General features: G+C 37.8%; 1 protein-coding gene across 1 annotated transcript in view; it reads left to right on the top strand.

Annotated features, from left to right (window-relative positions):
- The first annotated feature begins 5,559 nt into the window (after positions 1-5,559).
- Positions 5,560-7,080, top strand: part of arhgap32b (Rho GTPase activating protein 32b) — a 76,127-nt gene continuing 74,606 nt past the window's right edge. The window contains exon 1 of the mRNA XM_052103777.1: positions 5,560-5,628. The gene's annotated coding sequence lies outside the window, so the exon portion shown is untranslated. The remainder of the gene's footprint in view (positions 5,629-7,080) is intronic.

Raw genomic sequence — 7,080 nt, 5'->3', positions numbered from 1 at the left:
TGTGTTTCCTCCTTTCGTCAGAAAATTGTGAAAGCAGCATTTACAAATAGGTTTTTGCTGATCTATGATAGTTCCCTTTTCATCAGCCTCAAATCCAAAGAATTTCCAAACCTGGCTTTTTCCACTTTTCTTTTCGACAAGATTAAGTTGAGACTCCGCATCAGCAGCTACTTTGCTTGTCATCATCTTTTGCTTGTTGTGAGCGTTCGAAAGTTCCCGACTCTGATTGGGAACCAGGTAGACCAGGTACTCTGTACTCCGGTACTCTGTACTCCGGTACCTTCTGAAATTCTGGTATGATACATTTTTTTTGGTTTGAGTACCATCTTGGTACCGGAGTACCGGTATTTTTGACAACACTAGTTTTCACCTGTTCTCCATTCCCTCATTTGCCCTTGTGTGTATAAATACCCTCTAGATTTGTTCCTTCTTTGTCAGTTCATGTTTGTTTGTTTTGCTATCATCATCATCTTCATTAAAAGCCTGCAATTAGACCCAGCATCTCATCTCAGCAACTACTTGTTACAGAAATAACCTTGTAAAAGACCAAGAAAAGTTTCATTAAGTAAAGCATTTTTAATAGTTTGTATTTACAACAACAACAACAACACAAGCAATAATTAACACAATTCATAATGCAATAGTTCAGAGAATTGACTTAATAAATCCACAGCTTTGTAATAATAAGCTAAAAGTTAATTAGTTGTAATATTATTTATATTAAAATCATAAACATTAAATAATTGAACATTATAAGTTAATGTCCCCTTTGACTTCCACTTGTCATGGCTCTGATGATATTGGTGGCCAGAACTTCAGAAGTGCTCTGAGTTAGTTGAAGGCCTTTGCTGAAAACCCATATTACAGTTTTTAACGATCACTATGAACATGTTTTCAATACTTTTACCAATTTTCCTAAACTCTTAACGCACCAACACACCTATAACACACAATTGGCAAAACAGTTAATTTGAGGCTCAAAACCACACTTCGTAAACTAAACTCGAACACTAATTTTCAAATTACTATAATACACTAACACAATACACTATGTCTACCAAAACACTGCAAACATGTCTCAAAATCAAATAATTATTCCAAAACACTAACAAATGTTCTCTTCCAACAGGAACATTTAGTCAATCATAGCATAATGTCTTAAAAAACTAACATCAGATGGAATTACAGAAACTGCATTATTTTGTGTGTCAGGTCGGCCCATATACAATAGACAGTATATTGTATTGATCATAGATTGTGTTTTGGACTGCAGTTTCTTTTGAAGCCTCTCTACATTTTTGTTTTGTTGGGTTTTGTTTCTTTTGCTGCAGAAATGCAATACAAAAAATGAATGACCCATCTCAGAGTATCTTTATAGAATGCACGGTTTATGAAAAAAAGAATTGTTACAATAAAGGCTTTATTTGCAACAGGCCATTACTGCAAGATAAAAATATGCAATATAGCTTTCATTTATTATGTGAAAATACAAAATATACAACAGAAAAAGCCATAGAAGAATAAAAAATAAAATAAAAAAAGTCAACTTTTAATCTGTCCAGTCTTCTGCATTTGGCCACATGTTCTCATTTGATATCTTCTCTGGCAAAGCATCATGGGAAAAATCTTTTGGCATGCCTTATCCACCCCTGGCAGTGTTCAGCCATGATGTATTGGCATGCAGCATCCATTACATTCATGAGGGACATTTGGTCCTGTGGACGATGGTCAAAATCCTTCCATCTCCAGGCTGAGAAAAACTCCTCAATAGGGTTGAGGAAAGGGGAGTAAGGAGCAAGGAAAAGGGACATCATCCTCAGATGGGCGTCAAACCAGGCTGTGACTGCACAGGAATGGTGGAATACCACATTGTCCCATGTGATCACATATATTGGCAAGTGGTCTCCCACCTGTCCCCTTTCTACCTCTGGCACCAGTCTTTCGTGCAGGAGAAGGCGGTCGGTGTTGTAGGGGCCAATCTAACATTTATGCAGGAGTGCACCGTTGTTGGAGATTGCAGCACACATGGTGATGTTGGCTCCTCTCTGGCCCGGCACTGTAACTGTTGCCCTTTTGCCAATTACGTTTCTTTTGTGCCGATGCCTTTTTGCCAAAATGACGCCAGCCTCGTCAACGTAGATAATTTCATGTGGCACTTGATTGGCCTCCAAATCCATGACTCTCTGAAAGTAATCAGACACAGTGTGTGTAAATGCTTTGCTGTATACCTTCTGTATGTCCTACTGTACTCGAGGTTTATAGAGTAATTTACTGCAAAACACACTATGTATAGTACAGTAATGACTGTGTTGCATAACCTTACCTGGATGTATTGGCGACAGAGTTCTTTGATGTGCTCATCGTTCCTTTCAAAATGAAATTTGTATAGTTGTTTCATTCGGACTCTGTGTTTAGCTAGAGTCTGAGAAATGGATGTTATGCTGATTGCTGCCATGTTCCCAAAGACAAGGCTGTCCTCTACAACTCTGGACTGAATGTCCTTCAGTTTTATTTCATTGTCAGCAATCAACATGTTGACAATAGCAAGATCCTGTTCTTCATTTAGGAGCTTTCCTCTGCCCCCTGAGGGAGTTAGACATTGAATCCTTAGAGAGACTAAATGCAGTTACATATTAGAGACCGGAGGATACATTCACTGTAATATATGGTAAAATTATTTACACTTTGCTGTAGGAGAAGCCCTTATAAAATGTCCTACCTGTTGGTTTTTTGAAAAATCCAGACAATGGAGGCCATTGTGTTTATTGCAAATGTGTTTATTGTATATCCTACACAGACAGATGTTGTGCTAACTGTGTTAAGAGTTTAGGAAAATTGTTAAAAGTATTGAAAAAAAAATTGTCATAGCGATTGTAAAAAAAAATAAGTAAAAAAACTGTAAATTAATATGGCATCTTCAAGAAACAAATGAATAATTATCATATTTTTGTAGTCTACATGACAATAAAATTACAAACACCAAATACAAGTTGAGAAATTGAAACATTTCCATAATTTCCTCTCTTTGACTTTGGACACTTGACATATTCACACTCTTGAATAGAGCTTGATTAATCTCTTTATTTCTGTGCAGTTGTCTTAATACAAATAAAAATGACTTGACTTAAACTTGTTTAGTTTTTCCCATGTTTTCTTTTTTCAAATAAATTTTATTATAACAACCTGGTTTCAGGATTACTAGTCAATCCACAGCAGAGATTTTAGTGATTCAAATTTGAAATTACTTGCCTCCTGGCAGAGAATATCGCAGGCCTGGACGAAACAGTTTTGTCAATATTTATTCTTTGTGCTTGCTTAAATAAATGTGTAAGTCATAAATAACATGGAGTTAGGTCAAAATAAATACAAATAACATAAAATTAGCACATTTATTAATTTATCTTACTTTCCAGGGTTACGTCGCCCGCAATCTTTCAGCTCAACTGACCTTCCGTCACCGTTTACAATTTGAAAAAGAATGCTTGTGTGTTTTGATCACTTGCACAAGTTGAACAGCGCTTCACGGTCAAGTTGTTTGTTGTTTGCAATAAAAATAATTTTTGGCATCTTTTGTTGGATTATGAGTCATAAAAAACTATACCATAGACTGTATATTAATGCAAAGATCAAAATGTTGTATAAAAGAGACAGGACATTGGATCTGATCAACTGTTATTCATTCTTTTCTAATCAAACCCAAAGCTGTAGAAGTACAATGTAAAAGTTTTATTTTTCTGCATTATGAAATGCAAAAGTAATGTAATGCAGTTTTCGAGTGCATTTTTTCTGTAAATCTTTGTAAATAGAACCTTTTGGCAGGAGTACTTTGGAGATGAGTAAAGAACCCTAGGGTTCTATATAAAACCCAAAATAACCTTTTTTTCTAAGAGTGTACAATGGAAGTGAATAGGTCCAATACTCACTCTTTCAAAGGTATAACCACAAGATGAAAACCGTATAGTGATTTTAGTGTGATAAAATTGCTCACTTACCTTTTCTGCACAAAGTTGTATCTAATTTTATCTAACTATATTGCCATGACGACGTAAAACTTAAAATCTTAAAACGACTGTAAAAACAACGATTGAACAAACAAATTTACAGTTCAAATAATACATGTTTTAACAGAAGCATTTTTATAAAATTATTAGCTTCACTTCATGCCTTTAAACACTCCATAAATTGGCTCTGTTCATTTCTATTGTAAGTGCCTCTCTGTAACCTCAATTTTTACTTTTTTCAATGAAAAGGAGGGACAAGTTGAAATAATTTATTGATAATGTTAATCAACATTTAGTCACAAATGCTGTCGACTGAGCTTAACTTGTATTGAACCCGGAATATTCCTTTTAAAGATTGGTCACATTTACCTTTGCACTGCGAAAATCTGGCGTGGAAGTTGTGGGCAGATGTGAAGCGAGTGTGAAACCCGCAAAAACTACTAACCATACAAACTTTTTTTTGCCCTTTAAACTTTAGGAGAGTGAGGTTATAAAGAAACTCACTGCTAAAAGAATTCCCTCATCTATTATGAATATTCAATTTAGTATGTACAAAGCACTGCCCACACAGAGGTCACTGCCAAACCATTGTATTTGTCAATGCTTAGAATTTTTGTGTAAAAGCTTAACAAAATTGAACCAAACCCAAAATTTGTGTTAATAAATACAGCAAAAAATCGTCCAGGTTTCCTATTGAAAAAAATTTTTTTAAAGAAAAAAAATAAAACAATTGTTAATCGGCAAAGCGGATTATCATCCAAAACAATGAAAAACATTTTGGCAATAGTACACACTAAAGTACACTCTTTGGCAATAGTACAAAATAGATGTGAGCGCTAGGGCACCACATTTCCATGTGTGGTCCGGTTGAACATGCTTATCGGGCGATCTTGCGTTACCATGATGGGAACAAACCTCAGTACTCAAGGGGGCGATAGAGTTACCTTCAAATGTCTGTGCCATTATACTGGATGTGTTTCATTAAACTGGATGTGTTATTATTCAGGTAAGTTGCAATAAATATATTGACTGTATCTTACTTGCTCAGCAATATTTTCTTCATACTGTTGCTCCACCTTGACAGTTTAGTTGAAAGAGGAAACTCATCATAGAAGCAGACAGTTCAAGCTAACCTCGCTATAGTGGCCCTTGCGGTAACATTGAGAAGTCAAAGTGTAGTTGCATTCAGTTATGCAATTGTCAGACACATTTTAGAATGCAACAATCTGTGAAATCGAGAAGATTTGTCTGCTTTCACTTTCTTGCGTAGGGTGTTTTGGCCCTAAGAGTGTAAATATTTTTTTTATTAGGGATTTGTTGGACTGTGCTGCTTCTTGCCGCCTCAGATGGACACAAAAATCATGCTGTGTCATTGTATCTCCTCTGCTATTTTTAGTATATTTTTTCCATTGTCCATCTTCTACTGGCTCTCTCTTTTCTGACTCTACATCTGTTTTATATTCTCTCTCTCTCTCTTTCTCTCGCTTTCTCTCTCTCTCTCTCTCTCTGGCAGGTTGCTTCTGCAGTGAGTCAGTATAATGGAGGCAGGCAGTGGGGATGCTGCAGTGGTGGGAAGTGCAGCTCTCGGACTGCTCGGAGCCACTGGACGTCATGACATCCCTGACAGGTAAGACTCACCATGTTTCCTACCTCACCTCATCAGACCTCCCCAGGGTCTTCTTACTTGCGCTGCTATTCCAATATTATGTTGCTGCTGCGTTTAAGCTGCCTGTTTGTTTATATATGCGTGTGTCCGCATTCTTGCCCCTGTGTATGTGCATGTCTCTACCTCAGCATGCCCTCTGCTGCCCTGCTTTTTCATTCATAACTGTAGAGGTTATTTCTCTGTGCTGTGTGTGTGCATAATGAAGGCTTGCGCACATACATTCTATTCCTCTCCAGGAGCTCAAAAATAAATGTCAGAATAGTGAGCGCTAGGAGGTTTAAGCAGATGTAGCTGAAATGGTGTATGCTAAAGGTTCTTAGATCCAGTCAAATCTCCAAATCACACTATCACAGGCCAGTTATATGCAGAAGAGACAGACAGATCACCAAGATGCTGTCAAGAATTCATATTCTGGAATTTCACCCAACTTGAGGTCATCAGTCAACTCAAAATAACATCATTCTGCTCATATTTCCCTGCCATCATCAAAACTCAAGTTTTCAGTGTCAAATAACTTGGTGCTGTGTGCACAGCCTGTATGAAAATCCATGATGCAGTGTAGTAAAGCCCTGGCAGCCAATAAAAGCATACAGTGTTAAAATGCTAGTACACTCCCACCCAGCCACCCACTCTCGTGGCTGAGCTCTGAGCTCGAGTCACATGACCGGTAGCGCTTGAGAGCATCTGCATGCTTAGCTAATGCTGTTTTCCTCTATGAAATTTAAGCCTAAATCTGTCTCCTATCACCTTTGTTTAAGTGTCCTGAGTTTGAGGATTATTGTCCAGCAATTTTTTACCCTTAGCCTGTCTTGAACTGGGTCCAAATCTGGGATCTCTAGGTTTGGCAAGCTAAGCATAGATTACATATTTTCACAGCGTTATAGACCATTTCAAGAATGTAAAGTAATTAGAATGGTCCAGACATATTTCAGGGTCCATCCTTTCAAAGTCTCTTTTTCAAGGTATGTCAGTCCACTCTGCGGCTGTTTTTGGAATGTTCATAGGCAGTTTTGGCAGCTATTTTCTATGTAAACAAATGGCATGAAAGTGCAGCTCTTATCTACTAGAATAGGGAATGACCGAAATCTCCAAAATGGTTGGTCAAGTTTACGATAAAAGAACATATTTCAAATAAGCAGTAGAATCTGACAACACTGCGGCTTCACTTGAGTGGTTTGGCATCCGGGCCGTTGGCTGCGATGCATGCTACAACTCACGCCAGAGTTCCGGGGTGCGGGTCAAGCGACGTATCTAACTCGCACCAGACCCTCCCCCCTCCATTCCTAGACCTGTAAAGATGTCAGCAGGTAGAGATCGGTCTCCTGAGGAGAGGTGTGCTCGGTTTTTAAAGGCAACAGTGATGAGGCTCTTCATTGGGATCACGTGAGCCTGGTTGACGATGATCCACGTGAG

This window comes from Xyrauchen texanus, chromosome 34 (assembly GCF_025860055.1).
Source record: "Xyrauchen texanus isolate HMW12.3.18 chromosome 34, RBS_HiC_50CHRs, whole genome shotgun sequence".
NCBI classification, from domain to species: Eukaryota; Metazoa; Chordata; class Actinopteri; order Cypriniformes; family Catostomidae; genus Xyrauchen; species Xyrauchen texanus.
The sequence above is the reverse complement of the archived record's forward strand: the minus strand, read 5'-3'. Positions and strand labels throughout refer to the sequence as shown.